The sequence below is a fragment of the Toxotes jaculatrix genome, chromosome 16 (genome assembly GCF_017976425.1).
Source record: "Toxotes jaculatrix isolate fToxJac2 chromosome 16, fToxJac2.pri, whole genome shotgun sequence".
NCBI lineage: Eukaryota > Metazoa > Chordata > Actinopteri > Toxotidae > Toxotes > Toxotes jaculatrix.
This window is the reverse complement of record NC_054409.1, coordinates 4,296,726-4,316,126: the sequence shown is the minus strand read 5'-3', so window position 1 is coordinate 4,316,126 and position 19,401 is coordinate 4,296,726. Positions and strand designations below refer to the sequence as shown.

Below are 19,401 nucleotides of genomic sequence, written 5' to 3'. Positions count from 1 at the left end.
AGTTTTCTGACATTTGTGTTTTTGTGGGGTTGTCGTGGAGTTGTTGTTAAACCTGAAGTTACTGTGCCAAACCCAAATCCTGCTTCGTAGTACAGGCCTCAGGCCTCTGGTCCTCCTCCAACAGAAACTAGGTTATTTAAATTGTACTTAAATGTGATCAATGATTAAATGAAAGAGATTTCCTTAAAAAAAAAAAAAAAAAAAAGGATAATATTATTGAGAAGGCTTTATTGAAATTGTCAGTCTTTTAATTTGAAAAGCATGTACAAGTTGTTTGGAATGTAATACTTTTGTAGTGAAAAGTAACTCAGTACTTTTATTGCAGTGCTGCACTGAAACTCCAGTGTTTCCATTTTCTGCTTCTTTGACTTCACAACTTTTCAGAGGGAAATATTTCCCTGTTTTACTACATTTATTTCACAGCTACAGTTACTTTTCAGATTAAGATTTGAAATAAAAACCAAATGAGTCTGTTCCGCATGATCAGCACTTTCACTTTTGACAGTATATTTTACTTATTACACTCGTGGACTTTTACTCAAGTGAAACTACAAAGCAGGATTTTTAGATTGTGTCAGATAAAACCAGTGGATCTCAGTCTGTCTGTGTGTCAGTGAACGGAAATGCTCGTCCCTGGATCCTGTGTGTGCTGCTCTGCACTTCACTGCAGCTTCATGACCCCATCTAGTGGACTGACAGTGGAATTACAGCAGCATAATAAACACACGGGTAAAAATACGGGTAACCGAATCCAGTACCGTTCTCCCGATGAAAAAATTCATTCTCCTTTTCATCGTGGAAGACCGAGTGCAGGGAACATCCCCGGTCAGGCTGTTCCCGTCCCTTCAACCTCATAGGTACCCCCCACAGCTCCTATCTACAGTCTGCGCCCGTCCACCCGGAAAGGCCCAGGACACAGGAGATAATAACAGAACAGAATGTATTTCAATTTAAAGAGTAATATCCCTTCCAGCAGTAGCCATAATATTACTCCCTTCAAAGCCACCAGACTTCATTAACAAAAACGGCAATTTTAACGTTACCGCGCAAGGTTATTGTGCGACTGCGATATCTTTAAGATTGTTGCGAGACTTTTGTCCGAGTATTTTGACCCGTACATACAGTGTGTTTATTATCTCGTCATTGCTTGTGTGCCGACTCTAAGTTTCAAGCTGATTCGCTCATGGTGTGTCATCTTCATCCGTAGCCTGTAATCCCATCGAAAACACAACATGGCGGTAGTGACGTGAAACTTTCATTCTATATATTCAAGTTTCATTCCATATAAAGGCCTAAATAATTTCCTAAACGGCATGCCATTATATATATATATGTGTGTGTGTGTGTGTGTGTGTGTGTGTGTATGTGTATATAAGACACCCTCCTGTATATATTGTGTTTCTTTTCCAAGTTTATTTTTCCTTTATAGAGTGTATTTAGTGTCTCCTTGTGACTGCTGCTACAAACGAATTTCCCCACGGGGATTAATAAAGTATCTCTTAATCTTAATCTTAATCTAAATGTCCATGACTCTTCTCCATGTCAGAGCTCAGCACTCACATCACTGCACCATCATTATTCACACTCAAAGCTCTGTGTGTGTTGTGTTGAAGGCCAGAGCAGCAGCACACACCAGACTCTGCTGGACCTGGACCTGAACATGGACCTGAGCCCAGCTGTGTGTCCATGAAGAGACAGGTCGATGGGTCTCCTCATTCATATCGAAGGACAGCCTCCCTCTGCTGCAAAGAAGTGAGCTGCAGCTGAGTTTAAAATGTATCAGACAGCTGCCCTGTCTTCCAGTGTGAGTCCTTAAAACTCATCATTTAAAAGGTGGACTTGTTGTGATGACTCTAGGTCATGAGGTACAGAATTGATTGCTTGTTTCCTCTCATTGAGAATGTCACAGCACAGTAGTGTTTGCTTTAATCAGGACAGTCACCACAGAACATAAAAGCAGCTGTTGTTTGTGTACAAAGCATAAAACACTCACAGATGCTGCAAACATAATGTGAGCTAATTCTTCATGATTCCTCCGCAGAGTGGACCAGGAGAGCTCAGAGGTTCCCAGTGCTCAGTCTGCCCAGCAGCATCAAACACACCTGGACTCCATATTTATGGTCTGTACATGGACAACAACTACTTTGACATCTGTTATGTTGACAATAATCTCCATGCTGCACTTGAAGATCACAGTGAACTTCCTGAGGAGAATGAAGCAGGAGGAGCTGGCTGACTGTCTGCACAGCAGTAAGAGGATTTCTCTAAAGATTCAACATGATGGACAAATGGGACATTTACTAACGTATCAAGACATGGAGGGAAATATGTTCATGTGTGTTCTTTAGGGGGATGAACATGTCATGTTTTCTTTATGAATCAGTCATTGATGTTTCTTGTTTGTTCATTCAGGACATGTTGCTCCAGTTTGTCAACGTAAACTTAAATCTACTCTGAAGAAGAAGTTCCAGTGTGTGTTTGAGGGGATCTCTAAAGCAGGAAACCCAACCCTTCTGAATCAGATCTACACAGAGCTCTACATCACAGAGGGAGGGACTGGAGAAGTCAATGATGAACATGAGGTCAGACAGATTGAAACAGCATCCAGGAAACCAGCCAGACCAGAAACAAGCATCAGACAAGAAGACATCTTTAAAGCCTCACCTGGAAGAGATGGACCAATCAGAACAGTGATGACAAAGGGAGTGGCTGGCATTGGGAAAACAGAAGTTGACTCTGGACTGAGTCAACTTCTGGGCTGAAGACAAAGCCAACCAGGACATACACTTCACATTTCCATTCATGTTCAGAGAGCTGAATGTGCTGAAAGAGAAAAAGTTCAGCTTGGTGGAACTTGTTCATCTGTTCTTTACTGAAACCAAAGAAGCAGGACTCTGCAGGTTTGAAGAGGTCCAGGTTCTGTTCATCTTTGACGGTCTGGATGAGTGTCGACTTCCTCTGGACTTCCACAACACTGAGATCCTGACTGATGTTACAGAGTCCACCTCAGTGGATGTGCTGCTGACAAACCTCATCAGGGGGAAACTACTTCCCTCTGCTCGCCTCTGGATAACCACACGACCTGAAGCAGCCAATCAGATTCCTCCTGAGTGTGTTGACATGGTGACAGAGGTCAGAGGGTTCACTGACCCACAGAAGGAGGAGTACTTCAGGAAGAGGTTCAGAGAGGAGGAGCAGATCAGAAGGATCATCTCCCACATCAAGACCTCACGAAGCCTCCACATCATGTGCCACATCCCGGTCTTCTGCTGGATCACTGCTACAGTTCTGGAAGATGTGTTGAAAACCAGAGAGGAAGGAGGGCTGCCCAAGACCCTGACTGAGATGTACATCCACTTCTGGTTCAGTCCAAACTGAAGAACGCTAAGTATGATGGAGGAGCTGAAACAGATCCACACTGGAGTCCCGAGACCAGGAAGATGATTGAGTCTCTGGGAAAACTGGCTTTTGAGCAGCTGCAGAAAGGAAACCTGATCTTCTATGAATCAGACCTGACAGAGTGTGGCATCGATATCAGAGCAGCCTCAGTGTATTCAGGAGTGTTCACACAGGTCTTTAAAGAGGAGAGAGGACTGTACCAGGACAAGGTGTTCTGCTTCGTCTATCTGAGTCTTCAGGAGTTCCTGGCTGCTCTTCATGTCCATCTGACCTTCATCAAGTCTGGAGTCAATCTGCTGTCAGAAGAACAATCAACCTCCAACTGGTCTAAACTGTTCAGATACAAACCTGATACAACACAGCTCTATCAGAGGGCTGTGGACAAGGCCTCACAGAGTCCAAATGGACTTGTTCCTCCGCTTCCTCCTGGATCTTTCACTGCAGACCAATCAGACTCTCCTACGAGATCTGCTGACACAGACAGGAAGTGGCTCACAGACCAATCAGCAAACAGTCCAGTACATCAAGAAGAAGATTGAAGAGACTCCCTCTGCAGAGCAATGCATCAACCTGTTCCACTGTCTGAATGAACTGAATGATCGTTCTCTGGTGGAGCAGATCCAACAGTCCCTGAGTTCAGAACATCTCTCCACAGATGAACTGTCTCCTGCTCAATGGTCAGCTCTGGTCTTCATCTTACTGTCATCAGAAAAAGATCTGGACGTGTTTGACCTGAAGAAATACTCTGCTTCAGAGGAGGCTCTTCTGAAGCTGCTGCCAGTTGTCAAAGCCTCTAACAAAGCTCTGTAAGTGTAGAGATAGTTGGATTTATTCATCATTATATAAAGACTCTGCTATTTTATTCAGCAGGAGGGAAAATAAATTCCTCTCTGCTTTAATTCCTTATCATCATCTCTGAGCTTCATCACATTGAATCTGAATTAAAATAATGGATCCTACATTAAAGAGCCAAGTCTCAGCTTTAATTTGAGCAGGTTGACATCAGTATAGAAAGAACTGTGTGGGAGATTCAGCCCTTTTAGTGGTTCAAAAGTAACTGGACAAATACACATGAAACAAACTAATCAGATTTAATATTTATTGTAAAATCCTTTGGAGTCATTGACTGTAGTATCCATTATTATATTTTAAAGTGAATGTGCTGAGAGCCCGAAGAACAAAACATGTCTAACTGTCCATATACTTACGGCCTTGACTGTACATGTCTGTTTATTACTGATTGTGTCATATTTAATTGTCATGTCTCCAACTTGTTGAGAATAAAACAGAAAGAATTTGAATCAGAGCCAATGAAAGATGATCATCAATGTAGAAACTCCTCATTGGTTAGCAGGTGGATAAAGAGCTGATATTTCTGCTTCACTCAACAAATCTGTGTTTGATGTTTGGCCCAGTTTTCAAATGCAGGTCTGTTAGTTTGCTGTGAGCTGCAGAGCAAACTGAGAGTTTTGTTCCTTTGATTGTCCTTTCAACACAAATGTTATTTGACTTTTTCTTCATTGTTTCCTCTTCAGACTGAGCAGCTGTAACCTCTCAGAGAGAAGCTGTGAAGCTCTGTCCTCAGTTCTTAGCTCCCAGTCCTCTAGTCTGAGACACCTGGACCTGAGTAACAATGACCTGCAGGATTCAGGGGTAAAGCTTCTGTCTGCTGGATTGAAGAGTCCACACTGTAGACTGAAGACTCTGAGGTCAGTTCACTGTCTGTTACTGTTGTAGATCTTATATCTTTAATCCACAACTGAACCTGTTTTATCTTCATACAGAACTCGAATCCATTCATCTTGAATGAATGAATGAGATTTGAAATAGTTGTTGTTCCATACTGTGACTTTTTCTTCTCTCAGAGTAAAAATTATTCCTTCAGTTTCACTTCATTTCAGTCAGTTGTCATGAATAATGTCTGTTGACTTCAATGAAACCTTCAGAACTCACACACTCGTATTTGTCACAGTCAGCAGACTAATGTTTTCTAAATGAAGTGTAGAAAATGTGAGTTGTTAAAAATCCATTTTTATCACAACAATATACAGAAGATCCTCAGAACTATTTGTACACATCAATTGAAAAACACTTGAAGTTCATTTCAATGAAGTGTCAGGACTAATGTCAGTTCTTCAATGTTGTGTGTGTGTGTGTGTGTGTGTGTGTGTGTGTCTTTTGAGTGTAGTAATTTTGGTAAATTGTGGTAAGTGTGTAAATCGTGGTCTTTTCTCATTGAGTTGAATTGACTTGTTAAATGTGTTACTTAAAGGACCACACTGTTGGTTTGACATGTTTCAGTCCATTAACTGCAAATCTTGTTTTAATTTAAATTGTCATTGGGTGTTTGGAAAGACACCAACAAATAAAATGCACTATTTTATTATTATTATTATTATTATTATTATTATTATTATTATTATTATTATTATCAGTAGTAGTAGTAGTGTTAAATTGTGTGTATGTGACTTTGCTGCTGAGCATTTTCCAAAGTTTTCCATTAAATCCATCTGTAATTTGGGATCAAAAAGTTGTTGTTCAGTTGAATATGTGTTTAGTTGTGGATTTCCTGAGCTGATCTGCAGGATAGAGACCAGGACCAAGCAAGACATTTTTCCTGGATCAGGACTGAACATTTGAATTTTGATCCATTTCAGTGGTGAATCAAAGTCAGTTTTTAGTCCAACATGTCTGATTTGATCTTTGTCTTCTAATTCCAGACTTGACTGAGGTCAGCAGCATGGTATGAATCTGTGTTGACAAGAATAGTTGTATGAATGTTGTGGTGATATTTGGATGATGTCTGTAGAAGGCTGACATCATGATGATCCACAAAAATAATAATAAGAGAAGGACAAAGTCCCTCTACTCATGTTAGTGAAAGCTCATTGATTAGGACATATCTGATTGGATTAGAAATGATTTTTAGCCACATGATTTATTCTTTATTCAGATTGAGTTCCTGCAGTTTGTCAGAGATCAGCTGTGCTTCTCTGGTCTCAGCTATGAAGTCCAACCCCTCCCATCTGAGACACCTGGACCTGAGCTACAATGAGCTGCAGTATCAGAAAGGATCTGTCTGATCTTGTGGAGAGTCCAGACTGTAGACTGCAGACTCTAAGGTCAGTAGAGGGTTGGAGTCAGTCCATGCTGCTTTCAGCTGTATTGTACTAAACACAGTTTGTATCAAAGCAAAGATCCAGTGTCTCCTGTAAACCTCCAGCCTTCTCAGTGGCTGCTTTCCTCATTGAAGCTGTGAGAGGAGAACGGGGACAGGCCTCAGGATGGGACAGAAAGACAGAGACGCAGAGGACAGTCAGCCAGTCACAGCAGCCACAAGCCTGATTGTGTGTTGAAGTGATGTGAAGACGACTGTAGTTACTGTGTTCATGTCTACAGGAAATAAAGCTGGATTACAGCTGACAGCCTCCCAAGATGTGTAGAGACAGTGGTCCTCATTCATCAAAGTGTCGTAGCATCACATCTAATCTGAGACTGTTTGTTGTCTCATTTCAACACTAAAGAATTGATGAGTTTGATCTTTGTCACAGCTCTAAGATCAGTCTGACTGCAGCCTGCAAATCACTGGCTCTGATTTCAGAGAAGCATCATGACATTTTGTAAGCATGTGGTCTGATACAGAGCAGAACCTCTGCTGAAGTCCAGTGATCACATCTGTATATGTGTCCATCTGTCAGATACTTTCAGTGACAGCCTCCATGTTTATTTGTCAGCTGATATTTCAGAAGCAGATCAGATGTTCATCAACACACAGAGACTCTTTCTTTAAATGGAACATGAGTTGACATGTAACAGCAGTGAATCCATCACTAAACTGTGCAGTAATGAAGCTTCATGACTCAGCAGTTTATTTCCACTGTGGACTTGAGTGAAATGTTCAGAGGAAACAGACTTGATGCTAAAAGTCTCTGCAGGTGTGTGAGCTTCCAGCTCAGTGTCTTCACTCCAATACGTTAACATGAGAGCTGAGAGGAAGCTGCTACACTACACAGCTGCTCCACTTCTGCTCTGAACAGGACTGAAGTCCCTGCTGCTCTTTATACTGGATGTGCTGCATCAGTGACTGACAGCTGATGAAGTGAGTCTCTGTAAACACTGATTTATCACCTTTATTGTCTGTCTTCTTCTCTAAAAAGATGGAGGTAGTGATCTTTCTAAAGGAGAGAGTGAAGAGGACGGTGTGTGTGTTGAGAGAGGACGAGCTGTGTCCTGATGATCCAGAGAGGTTGAAGCAGCAGCAGCTTGTGTGTAGAGAGGCTCTGATTGGTCCATGTTACTGGGAGGTAGAGTGGAGAGGAGAGCTTCATCCAGCAGTGACTGACAGAGGAACCAGAAGAAGTGGAGAAGACTCTCAGTGCTGCAGTCTGAACTGCTCTGAGAACAGTCCACTGGACTGAAGTCGGACAGGGGAGCTCCCACTTGTGGCGCTCTATAAAGATGTTTGACTTTTCACCAACTCAAAAAGGCTCAGCCATAAGGCCGAGCCAGCCAAAAATAACTTCAACTCATTGGTGTTCCTCTCCACGGAAGTCTTTAGTAAAAGGCGAAAGCGTTTGACGTCCAAATCAAGCTCTTGGTACAACCGTCACTTGTCGCGGTGTCCCGTTTGTAAGCCAGCTTTTTTTTTTTTTTCTTCTTCTACACGCACGCAACAGGGGAGAGCGCGAACGCAGTCCCCCACTACCAGAAATTATGCAGTCGAGATTCCCACATTTGGGGAATTCGCAGGGGTCAGCACAGCCGGAGTGCAATGGCTGAGCCTCACCCTGGGTGAACCACCTTGTTGATCATGGTATCTCCCCTGCCAGGTAAGTATGAGCTGCAGTTGGAAGAGAGCGGGTGGTGGTCACCAGGCACAGCGCTCTGGCTGACGGTGCCTACAATGCATAATCCCACATTTCAGCGCCTTGAGCATCAGCTCCCCTTTGTCTGTTACATTTATGGCTGAAAAGACACAAACACTGCTGCAAATAGGCTGTGGCGTGCGGCAAACGCGCTTTGTTGGATCTACCCATCATGCACTGCTCTGCCAAAAACAAAGGAACACTGTGTGAAATGCCACTAGTCAAGCTGTCTCTTGGGAAAGAAAGCAAAGGCCCACGTGGGACACTTTTCAAAACATTTGACTAAATGAACTAAACACTGACATGAACTACTAACATGTATTGACTCAGCGAAAACCTTGGAGCTGATCTGGACTTTCCTGTGGTTTCCTCTTGTCCTTGTAACAGCAGTAGCTCCTCCCTTCCTTGTCAATAATTGTGCAGAAATATCTGAGGGCTTCTTTCTTCCTAAATCATAAGCAAGTCCTGTCCAGTCCAACTGTTTCTGCTCCTGTTTGACTTCTGAACTTGTCTCTGGCTGTGTGTCCACTTACTGCAGCCTCTGACATCAGACTGTAGAATCTTGATACATCAAAGGCATCAAAGGACAAACACACGCTCACACATACCGGTACTTATATCTTTGTGAGGACACTCTCTGGCATAATGCTTTCCCTCGCCCTAACCTCTCTCTCTCTTAGCATCTCAGACCTATGTCAGTACCTGTGCCTCTGTCAAAGAATACAAAAAAAAAAAAACACTAGACCTGTACACACATAAAGTCATGTATTCATGTAGTCATCTGTGAATGTGTGTTTGATGAGTGCAAAGTGAAAATGCTGCATGAACCTTGTTTTTGTAAAAGCTTCTCTTGTTTCCTTTGCTTCTTACAACTGTATATTTTTCAAGCATCATCTGTCATATTGAAGAAATAAGTTCATTCAGTAGCGTTATTTCTTTTTTTACTGTCATCATGTACACTTTTCTTGTCTCGAAGACGGCAGCATCCCCACCAAAGCCTAAAAATAAAGTATACCAGCGAAATGACAACATCTAGCACACATTTCTTCCGCAAAGAAAGAGCAAAGTCGGACAGGGGAGCTCCCACTTGTGGCGCTCTATAAAGATGTTTGACTTTTCACCAACTCAAAAGGCTCAGCCATAAGGCCGAGCCAGCCAAAAATAACTTCAACTCATTGGTGTTCCTCTCCACGGAAGTCTTTAATAAAAGGCGAAAGACTTGTGCGTTATGAAGAGAAACAAGAGTCAGAACAGGCCTGTCTCAGAGAGCAGCTGAGGACCCTAGTCGTCCCAGCTACCACCGTCGCGGTGCGCCTCCCTTGGCTTGCCGCGTGCTAAATCCCAGCCTCCCCTCCATTGCCTCCCCCCCAGCATCTCCAGCCTGAAAAATCCAGGCCTGGCTTTTACATGGACACTACAAAGTCTGGGAAACGATCAGGCGTCTTCAGGGAGTCCGCGACCAATCATCGTAGCTGAAGTGCACTGTGTTGTTGAGCGGGGTTCCCTGGGTGATATCAGTAAATCAACTGACTGGTTGTGCACAATTCACTTGATCAAAACTTAGCCGCATTTTCCTTCAGCCACTGTAAAAGTTTGACTCCTAACTAAACATGCGTGTCAGAGCTTGATTTTCTACAAAGCAAGAGAAAGGTGCACCGTTCCCGGCGGCACTGCAATGCCAGGTCGATGCGTGGAGTGAGCGGAGCAAGCTCCCTTTTCAGCTCCCTCTCCTAAAAATGGGTTTAATACGTTATCCCCATATAGGGGACATATCAGATATTAAACTGATAAGAACAGATACTACACTTGATCTTAGCCAAAAGGCCGAGAAGCGATGAGGCCCAAGCGTTTGACGTCCAAATCAAGCTCTTGGTACAACCGTCACTTGTCGCGGTGTCCCGTTTGTAAGCCAGCTTATCAATTGCCGCCACTTAGCAACTCCGCCCATCTGTCTGCCGTGTACTTTTCCCTGCCGCTATACAAAGATGTTTGACCTTTCACCAACTCAAAAGGCTCAGCCATACGGCAAACCGGCCAAAAATAGCTTCAACTCATTGCTGTTCCACACCAAAGCCTAGAAATAAAGCATACTAGAACAACATCTAGCACACATTTCTTCCACAAACAAGCAGCACAGTCGGACAGGAGAGCTCACACTTCATTTTGTCATGGAAAGGCCACGCCCACTTCCCCAATTCCAATGGGAACACGGGGAATTGTCATGACTAAACACGCCACTCTGTAGCGTACGCCAGAGAGCTTCTGCAGAGCAACACTGCCGCTTTGTGGACAGACTGCAAAAGCTGACATGTAACTCCAAATCAACAAAGCCACTTCACAAAATGGAGAGCCTTCAAGAGGTTAGCGCATGGACATTCCTGACACATTGTGTTTTCTTCTACACGCACGCAACAGGGGAGAGCGCGAACGCAGTCCCCCACTACCAGAAATTATGCAGTCGAGATTCCCACATTTGGGGAATTCGCAGGGGTCAGCACAGCCGGAGTGCAATGGCTGAGCCTCGCCCTGGGTGAACCACCTTGTTGATCATGGTATCTCCCCTGCCAGGTAAGTATGAGCTGCAGTTGGAAGAGAGCGGGTGGTGGTCACCAGGCACAGCGCTCTGGCTGACGGTGCCTACAATGCATAATCCCACATTTCAGCGCCTTGAGCATCGGCTCCCCTTTGTCTGTTACATTTATGGCTGAAAAGACACAAACACTGCTGCAAATAGGCTGCGGCGTGCGGCAAACGCGCTTTGTTGGATCTACCCATCATGCACTGCTCTGCCAAAAACAAAGGAACACTGTGTGAAATGCCACTAGTCAAGCTGTCTCTTGGGAAAGAAAGCAAAGGCCCACGTGGGACACTTTTCAAAACATTTGACTAAATGAACTAAACACTGACATGAACTACTAACATGTATTGACTCAGCGAAAACCTTGGAGCTGATCTGGACTTTCCTGTGGTTTCCTCTTGTCCTTGTAACAGCAGTAGCTCCTCCCTTCCTTGTCAATAATTGTGCAGAAATATCTGAGGGCTTCTTTCTTCCTAAATCATAAGCAAGTCCTGTCCAGTCCAACTGTTTCTGCTCCTGTTTGACTTCTAAACTTGTCTCTGGCTGTGTGTCCACTTACTGCAGCCTCTGACATCAGACTGTAGAATCTTGATACATCAAAGGCATCAAAGGACAAACACACGCTCACACATACCGGTACTTATATCTTTGTGAGGACACTCTCTGGCATAATGCTTTCCCTCGCCCTAACCTCTCTCTCTCTTAGCATCTCAGACCTATGTCAGTACCTGTGTCTCTGTCAAAGAATACAAAAAAAAAAAAAACACTAGACCTGTACACACATAAAGTCATGTATTCATGTAGTCATCTGTGAATGTGTGTTTGATGAGTGCAAAGTGAAAATGCTGCATGAACCTTGTTTTTGTAAAAGCTTCTCTTGTTTCCTTTGCTTCTTACAACTGTATATTTTTCAAGCATCATCTGTCATATTGAAGAAATAAGTTCATTCAGTAGCGTTATTTCTTTTTTTACTGTCATCATGTACACTTTTCTTGTCTCGAAGACGGCAGCATCCCCACCAAAGCCTAAAAATAAAGTATACCAGCGAAATGACAACATCTAGCACACATTTCTTCCGCAAAGAAAGAGCAAAGTCGGACAGGGGAGCTCCCACTTGTGGCGCTCTATAAAGATGTTTGACTTTTCACCAACTCAAAAGGCTCAGCCATAAGGCCGAGCCAGCCAAAAATAACTTCAACTCATTGGCGTTCCTCTCCACGGAAGTCTTTAGTAAAAGGCGAAAGACTTGTGCGTTATGAAGAGAAACAAGAGTCAGAACAGGCCTGTCTCAGAGAGCAGCTGAGGACCCTAGTCGTCCCAGCTACCACCGTCGCGGTGCGCCTCCCTTGGCTTGCCGCGTGCTAAATCCCAGCCTCCCCTCCATTGCCTCCCCCCCAGCATCTCCAGCCTGAAAAATCCAGGCCTGGCTTTTACATGGACACTACAAAGTCTGGGAAACGATCAGGCGTCTTCAGGGAGTCCGCGACCAATCATCGTAGCTGAAGTGCACTGTGTTGTTGAGCGGGGTTCCCTGGGTGATATCAGTAAATCAACTGACTGGTTGTGCACAATTCACTTGATAAAAACTTAGCCGCATTTTCCTTCAGCCACTGTAAAAGTTTGACTCCTAACTAAACGTGTGTGTCAGAGCTTGATTTTCTACAAAGCAAGAGAAAGGTGCACCGTTCCCGGCGGCACTGCAATGCCAGGTCGATGCGTGGAGTGAGTGGAGTGAGCGGAGCAAGCTCCCTTTTCAGCTCCCTCTCCTAAAAATGGGTTTAATACGTTATCCCCATATAGGGGACATATCAGATATTAAACTGATAAGAACAGATACTACACTTGATCTTAGCCAAAAGGCCGAGAAGCGATGAGGCCCAAGCGTTTGACGTCCAAATCAAGCTCTTGGTACAACCGTCACTTGTCGCGGTGTCCCGTTTGTAAGCCAGCTTATCAATTGCCGCCACTTAGCAACTCCGCCCATCTGTCTGCTGTGTACTTTTCCCTGCCGCTATACAAAGATGTTTGACCTTTCACCAACTCAAAAGGCTCAGCCATACGGCAAACCGGCCAAAAATAGCTTCAACTCATTGCTGTTCCACACCAAAACCTAGAAATAAAGCATACTAGAACAACATCTAGCACACATTTCTTCCACAAACAAGCAGCACAGTCGGACAGGAGAGCTCACACTTCATTTTGTCATGGAAAGGCCACGCCCACTTCCCCAATTCCAATGGGAACACGGGGAATTGTCATGACTAAACATGCCACTCTGTAGCGTACGCCAGAGAGCTTCTGCAGAGCAACACTGCCGCTTTGTGGACAGACTGCAAAAGCTGACATGTAACTCCAAATCAACAAAGCCACTTCACAAAATGGAGAGTCTTCAACAGGTTAGCGCATGGGCATTTCTGACACATTGTGTTTTCTTCTACACGCACGCAACAGGGGAGAGCGCGAACGCAGTCCCCCACTACCAGAAATTATGCAGTGGAGATTCCCACATTTGGGGAATTCGCAGGGGTCAGCACAGCCGGAGTGCAATGGCTGAGCCTCACCCTGGGTGAACCACCTTGTTGATCATGGTATCTCCCCTGCCAGGTAAGTATGAGCTGCAGTTGGAAGAGAGCGGGTGGTGGTCACCAGGCACAGCGCTCTGGCTGACGGTGCCTACAATGCATAATCCCACATTTCAGCGCCTTGAGCATCAGCTCCCCTTTGTCTGTTACATTTATGGCTGAAAAGACACAAACACTGCTGCAAATAGGCTGCGGCGTGCGGCAAACGCGCTTTGTTGGATCTACCCATCATGCACTGCTCTGCCAAAAACAAAGGAACACTGTGTGAAATGCCACTAGTCAAGCTGTCTCTTGGGAAAGAAAGCAAAGGCCCACGTGGGACACTTTTCAAAACATTTGACTAAATGAACTAAACACTGACATGAACTACTAACATGTATTGACTCAGCGAAAACCTTGGAGCTGATCTGGACTTTCCTGTGGTTTCCTCTCGTCCTTGTAACAGCAGTAGCTCCTCCCTTCCTTGTCAATAATTGTGCAGAAATATCTGAGGGCTTCTTTCTTCCTAAATCATAAGCAAGTCCTGTCCAGTCCAACTGTTTCTGCTCCTGTTTGACTTCTGAACTTGTCTCTGGCTGTGTGTCCACTTACTGCAGCCTCTGACATCAGACTGTAGAATCTTGATACATCAAAGGCATCAAAGGACAAACACACGCTCACACATACCGGTACTTATATCTTTGTGAGGACACTCTCTGGCATAATGCTTTCCCTCGCCCTAACCTCTCTCTCTCTTAGCATCTCAGACCTATGTCAGTACCTGTGCCTCTGTCAAAGAATACAAAAAAAAAAAAACACTAGACCTGTACACACATAAAGTCATGTATTCATGTAGTCATCTGTGAATGTGTGTTTGATGAGTGCAAAGTGAAAATGCTGCATGAACCTTGTTTTTGTAAAAGCTTCTCTTGTTTCCTTTGTTTCTTACAACTGTATATTTTTCAAGCATCATCTGTCATATTGAAGAAATAAGTTCATTCAGTAGCGTTATTTCTTTTTTTACTGTCATCATGTACACTTTTCTTGTCTCGAAGACGGCAGCATCCCCACCAAAGCCTAAAAAGAAAGTATACCAGCGAAATGACAACATCTAGCACACATTTCTTCCGCAAAGAAAGAGCAAAGTCGGACAGGGGAGCTCCCACTTGTGGCGCTCTATAAAGATGTTTGACTTTTCACCAACTCAAAAGGCTCAGCCATAAGGCCGAGCCAGCCAAAAATAACTTCAACTCATTGGTGTTCCTCTCCACGGAAGTCTTTAGTAAAAGGCGAAAGACTTGTGCGTTATGAAGAGAAACAAGAGTCAGAACAGGCCTGTCTCAGAGAGCAGCTGAGGACCCTAGTCGTCCCAGCTACCACCGTCGCGGTGCGCCTCCCTTGGCTTGCCGCGTGCTAAATCCCAGCCTCCCCTCCATTGCCCCCCCAGCATCTCCAGCCTGAAAAATCCAGGCCTGGCTTTTACATGGACACTACAAAGTCTGGGAAACGATCAGGCGTCTTCAGGGAGTCCGCGACCAATCATCGTAGCTGAAGTGCACTGTGTTGTTGAGCGGGGTTCCCTGGGTGATATCAGTAAATCAACTGACTGGTTGTGCACAATTCACTTGATAAAAACTTAGCCGCATTTTCCTTCAGCCACTGTAAAAGTTTGACTCCTAACTAAACGTGTGTGTCAGAGCTTGATTTTCTACAAAGCAAGAGAAAGGTGCACCGTTCCCGGCGGCACTGCAATGCCAGGTCGATGCGTGGAGTGAGCGGAGCAAGCTCCCTTTTCAGCTCCCTCTCCTAAAAATGGGTTTAATACGTTATCCCCATATAGGGGACATATCAGATATTAAACTGATAAGAACAGATACTACACTTGATCTTAGCCAAAAGGCCGAGAAGCGATGAGGCCCAAGCGTTTGACGTCCAAATCAAGCTCTTGGTACAACCGTCACTTGTCGCGGTGTCCCGTTTGTAAGCCAGCTTATCAATTGCCGCCACTTAGCAACTCCGCCCATCTGTCTGCTGTGTACTTTTCCCTGCCGCTATACAAAGATGTTTGACCTTTCACCAACTCAAAAGGCTCAGCCATACGGCAAACCGGCCAAAAATAGCTTCAACTCATTGCTGTTCCACACCAAAGCCTAGAAATAAAGCATACTAGAACAACATCTAGCACACATTTCTTCCACAAACAAGCAGCACAGTCGGACAGGAGAGCTCACACTTCATTTTGTCATGGAAAGGCCACGCCCACTTCCCCAAGTCCAATGGGAACACGGGGAATTGTCATGACTAAACACGCCACTCTGTAGCGTACGCCAGAGAGCTTCTGCAGAGCAACACTGCCGCTTTGTGGACAGACTGCAAAAGCTGACATGTAACTCCAAATCAACAAAGCCACTTCACAAAATGGAGAGCCTTCAACAGGTTAGCGCATGGGCATTCCTGACACATTGTGTTTTCTTCTACACGCACGCAACAGGGGAGAGCGCGAACGCAGTCCCCCACTACCAGAAATTATGCAGTCGAGATTCCCACATTTGGGGAATTCGCAGGGGTCAGCACAGCCGGAGTGCAATGGCTGAGCCTCGCCCTGGGTGAACCACCTTGTTGATCATGGTATCTCCCCTGCCAGGTAAGTATGAGCTGCAGTTGGAAGAGAGCGGGTGGTGGTCACCAGGCACAGCGCTCTGGCTGACGGTGCCTACAATGCATAATCCCACATTTCAGCGCCTTGAGCATCAGCTCCCCTTTGTCTGTTACATTTATGGCTGAAAAGACACAAACACTGCTGCAAATAGGCTGCGGCGTGCGGCAAACGCGCTTTGTTGGATCTACCCATCATGCACTGCTCTGCCAAAAACAAAGGAACACTGTGTGAAATGCCCCTAGTCAAGCTGTCTCTTGGGAAAGAAAGCAAAGGCCCACGTGGGACACTTTTCAAAACATTTGACTAAATGAACTAAACACTGACATGAACTACTAACATGCATTGACTCACCGAAAACCTTGGAGCTGATCTGGACTTTCCTGTGGTTTCCTCTTGTCCTTGTAACAGCAGTAGCTCCTCCCTTCCTTGTCAATAATTGTGCAGAAATATCTGAGGGCTTCTTTCTTCCTAAATCATAAGCAAGTCCTGTCCAGTCCAACTGTTTCTGCTCCTGTTTGACTTCTGAACTTGTCTCTGGCTGTGTGTCCACTTACTGCAGCCTCTGACATCAGACTGTAGAATCTTGATACATCAAAGGCATCAAAGGACAAACACACGCTCACACATACCGGTACTTATATCTTTGTGAGGACACTCTCTGGCATAATGCTTTCCCTCGCCCTAACCTCTCTCTCTCTTAGCATCTCAGACCTATGTCAGTAGCAGTGCCTCTGTCAAAGAATACAAAAAAAAAAAAAAACACTAGACCTGTACACACATAAAGTCATGTATTCATGTAGTCATCTGTGAATGTGTGTTTGATGAGTGCAAAGTGAAAATGCTGCATGAACCTTGTTTTTGTAAAAGCTTCTCTTGTTTCCTTTGCTTCTTACAACTGTATATTTTTCAAGCATCATCTGTCATATTGAAGAAATAAGTTCATTCAGTAGCGTTATTTCTTTTTTTACTGTCATCATGTACACTTTTCTTGTCTCGAAGACGGCAGCATCCCCACCAAAGCCTAAAAATAAAGTATACCAGCGAAATGACAACATCTAGCACACATTTCTTCCGCAAAGAAAGAGCAAAGTCGGACAGGGGAGCTCCCACTTTTGGCGCTCTATAAAGATGTTTGACTTTTCACCAACTCAAAAGGCTCAGCCATAAGGCCGAGCCAGCCAAAAATAACTTCAACTCATTGGTGTTCCTCTCCACGGAAGTCTTTAGTAAAAGGCGAAAGACTTGTGCGTTATGAAGAGAAACAAGAGTCAGAACAGGCCTGTCTCAGAGAGCAGCTGAGGACCCTAGTCGTCCCAGCTACCACCGTCGCGGTGCGCCTCCCTTGGCTTGCCGCGTGCTAAATCCCAGCCTCCCCTCCATTGCCCCCCCAGCATCTCCAGCCTGAAAAATCCAGGCCTGGCTTTTACATGGACACTACAAAGTCTGGGAAACGATCAGGCGTCTTCAGGGAGTCCGCGACCAATCATCGTAGCTGAAGTGCACTGTGTTGTTGAGCGGGGTTCCCTGGGTGATATCAGTAAATCAACTGACTGGTTGTGCACAATTCACTTGATAAAAACTTAGCCGCATTTTCCTTCAGCCACTGTAAAAGTTTGACTCCTAACTAAACATGTGTGTCAGAGCTTGATTTTCTACAAAGCAAGAGAAAGGTGCACCGTTCCCGGCGGCACTGCAATGCCAGGTCGATGCGTGGAGTGAGCAGAGCAAGCTCCCTTTTCAGCTCCCTCTCCTAAAAATGGGTTTAATACGTTATCCCCATATAGGGGATATATCAGATATTAAACTGATAAGAACAGATACTACACTTGATCTTAGCCAAAAGGCCGAGAAGCGATGAGGCCCAAGCGCTTGACGTCCAAATCAAGCTCTTGGTACAACCGTCACTTGTCGCGGTGTCCCGTTTGTAAGCCAGCTTATCAATTGCCGCCACTTAGCAACTCCGCCCATCTGTCTGCTGTGTACTTTTCCCTGCCGCTATACAAAGATGTTTGACCTTTCACCAACTCAAAAGGCTCAGCCATACGGCAAACCGGCCAAAAATAGCTTCAACTCATTGCTGTTCCACACCAAAGCCTAGAAATAAAGCATACTAGAACAACATCTAGCACACATTTCTTCCACAAACAAGCAGCACAGTCGGACAGGAGAGCTCACACTTCATTTTGTCATGGAAAGGCCACGCCCACTTCCCCAATTCCAATGGGAACACGGGGAATTGTCATGACTAAACACGCCACTCTGTAGCGCACGCCAGAGAGCTTCTGCAGAGCAACACTGCCGCTTTGTGGACAGACTGCAAAAGCTGACATGTAACTCCAAATCAACAAAGCCACTTCACAAAATGGAGAGCCTTCAAGAGGTTAGCGCATGGGCATTCCTGACACATTGTGTTTTCTTCTACACGCACGCAACAGGGGAGAGCGCGAACGCAGTCCCCCACTACCAGAAATTATGCAGTCGAGATTCCCACATTTGGGGAATTCGCAGGGGTCAGCACAGCCGGAGTGCAATGGCTGAGCCTCGCCCTGGGTGAACCACCTTGTTGATCATGGTATCTCCCCTGCCAGGTAAGTATGAGCTGCAGCTGGAAGAGAGCGGGTGGTGGTCACCAGGCACAGCGCTCTGGCTGACGGTGCCTACAATGCATAATCCCACATTTCAGCGCCTTGAGCATCAGCTCCCCTTTGTCTGTTACATTTATGGCTGAAAAGACACAAACACTGCTGCAAATAGGCTGCGGCGTGCGGCAAACGCGCTTTGTTGGATCTACCCATCATGCACTGCTCTGCCAAAAACAAAGGAACACTGTGTGAAATGCCACTAGTCAAGCTGTCTCTTGGGAAAGAAAGCAAAGGCCCACGTGGGACACTTTTCAAAACATTTGACTAAATGAACTAAACACTGACATGAACTACTAACATGTATTGACTCAGCGAAAACCTTGGAGCTGATCTGGACTTTCCTGTGGTTTCCTCTTGTCCTTGTAACAGCAGTAGCTCCTCCCTTCCTTGTCAATAATTGTGCAGAAATATCTGAGGGCTTCTTTCTTCCTAAATCATAAGCAAGTCCTGTCCAGTCCAACTGTTTCTGCTCCTGTTTGACTTCTGAACTTGTCTCTGCCTGTGTGTCCACTTACTGCAGCCTCTGACATCAGACTGTAGAATCTTGATACATCAAAGGCATCAAAGGACAAACACACGCTCACACATACCGGTACTTATATCTTTGTGAGGACACTCTCTGGCATAATGCTTTCCCTCGCCCTAACCTCTCTCTCTCTTAGCATCTCAGACCTATGTCAGTAGCAGTGCCTCTGTC

The 19,401-nt window shown here is 45.0% G+C and overlaps 13 non-coding genes across 13 annotated transcripts; all 13 read right to left on the bottom strand.

Annotated features, from left to right (window-relative positions):
• Window positions 1-8,072: 8,072 nt before the first annotated feature.
• Window positions 8,073-8,236, bottom strand: LOC121196058. The gene has a single exon (XR_005895540.1). It is a non-coding gene; the product is annotated as a U1 spliceosomal RNA (small nuclear RNA).
• Window positions 8,237-9,397: 1,161 nt separating this feature from the next.
• LOC121196242 lies at window positions 9,398-9,512 on the bottom strand. The gene has a single exon (XR_005895714.1). It is a non-coding gene; the product is annotated as a U5 spliceosomal RNA (small nuclear RNA).
• Window positions 9,513-9,909: 397 nt separating this feature from the next.
• Window positions 9,910-10,100, bottom strand: LOC121196618. The gene has a single exon (XR_005896064.1). It is a non-coding gene; the product is annotated as a U2 spliceosomal RNA (small nuclear RNA).
• Window positions 10,101-10,676: 576 nt separating this feature from the next.
• On the bottom strand, window positions 10,677-10,840 carry LOC121196286. The gene has a single exon (XR_005895755.1). It is a non-coding gene; the product is annotated as a U1 spliceosomal RNA (small nuclear RNA).
• A 1,162-nt stretch (window positions 10,841-12,002) lies between these two features.
• LOC121196195 lies at window positions 12,003-12,117 on the bottom strand. The gene has a single exon (XR_005895669.1). It is a non-coding gene; the product is annotated as a U5 spliceosomal RNA (small nuclear RNA).
• A 397-nt stretch (window positions 12,118-12,514) lies between these two features.
• On the bottom strand, window positions 12,515-12,714 carry LOC121196693. The gene has a single exon (XR_005896134.1). It is a non-coding gene; the product is annotated as a U2 spliceosomal RNA (small nuclear RNA).
• Window positions 12,715-13,290: 576 nt separating this feature from the next.
• On the bottom strand, window positions 13,291-13,454 carry LOC121196428. The gene has a single exon (XR_005895890.1). It is a non-coding gene; the product is annotated as a U1 spliceosomal RNA (small nuclear RNA).
• Window positions 13,455-14,615: 1,161 nt separating this feature from the next.
• On the bottom strand, window positions 14,616-14,730 carry LOC121196149. Its single transcript, XR_005895626.1, has one exon. It is a non-coding gene; the product is annotated as a U5 spliceosomal RNA (small nuclear RNA).
• Window positions 14,731-15,124: 394 nt separating this feature from the next.
• Window positions 15,125-15,315, bottom strand: LOC121196617. Its single transcript, XR_005896063.1, has one exon. It is a non-coding gene; the product is annotated as a U2 spliceosomal RNA (small nuclear RNA).
• A 576-nt stretch (window positions 15,316-15,891) lies between these two features.
• On the bottom strand, window positions 15,892-16,055 carry LOC121196285. The gene has a single exon (XR_005895754.1). It is a non-coding gene; the product is annotated as a U1 spliceosomal RNA (small nuclear RNA).
• A 1,163-nt stretch (window positions 16,056-17,218) lies between these two features.
• On the bottom strand, window positions 17,219-17,333 carry LOC121196148. The gene has a single exon (XR_005895625.1). It is a non-coding gene; the product is annotated as a U5 spliceosomal RNA (small nuclear RNA).
• Window positions 17,334-17,727: 394 nt separating this feature from the next.
• On the bottom strand, window positions 17,728-17,918 carry LOC121196626. Its single transcript, XR_005896072.1, has one exon. It is a non-coding gene; the product is annotated as a U2 spliceosomal RNA (small nuclear RNA).
• Window positions 17,919-18,494: 576 nt separating this feature from the next.
• Window positions 18,495-18,658, bottom strand: LOC121196284. The gene has a single exon (XR_005895753.1). It is a non-coding gene; the product is annotated as a U1 spliceosomal RNA (small nuclear RNA).
• Window positions 18,659-19,401: the final 743 nt, after the last annotated feature.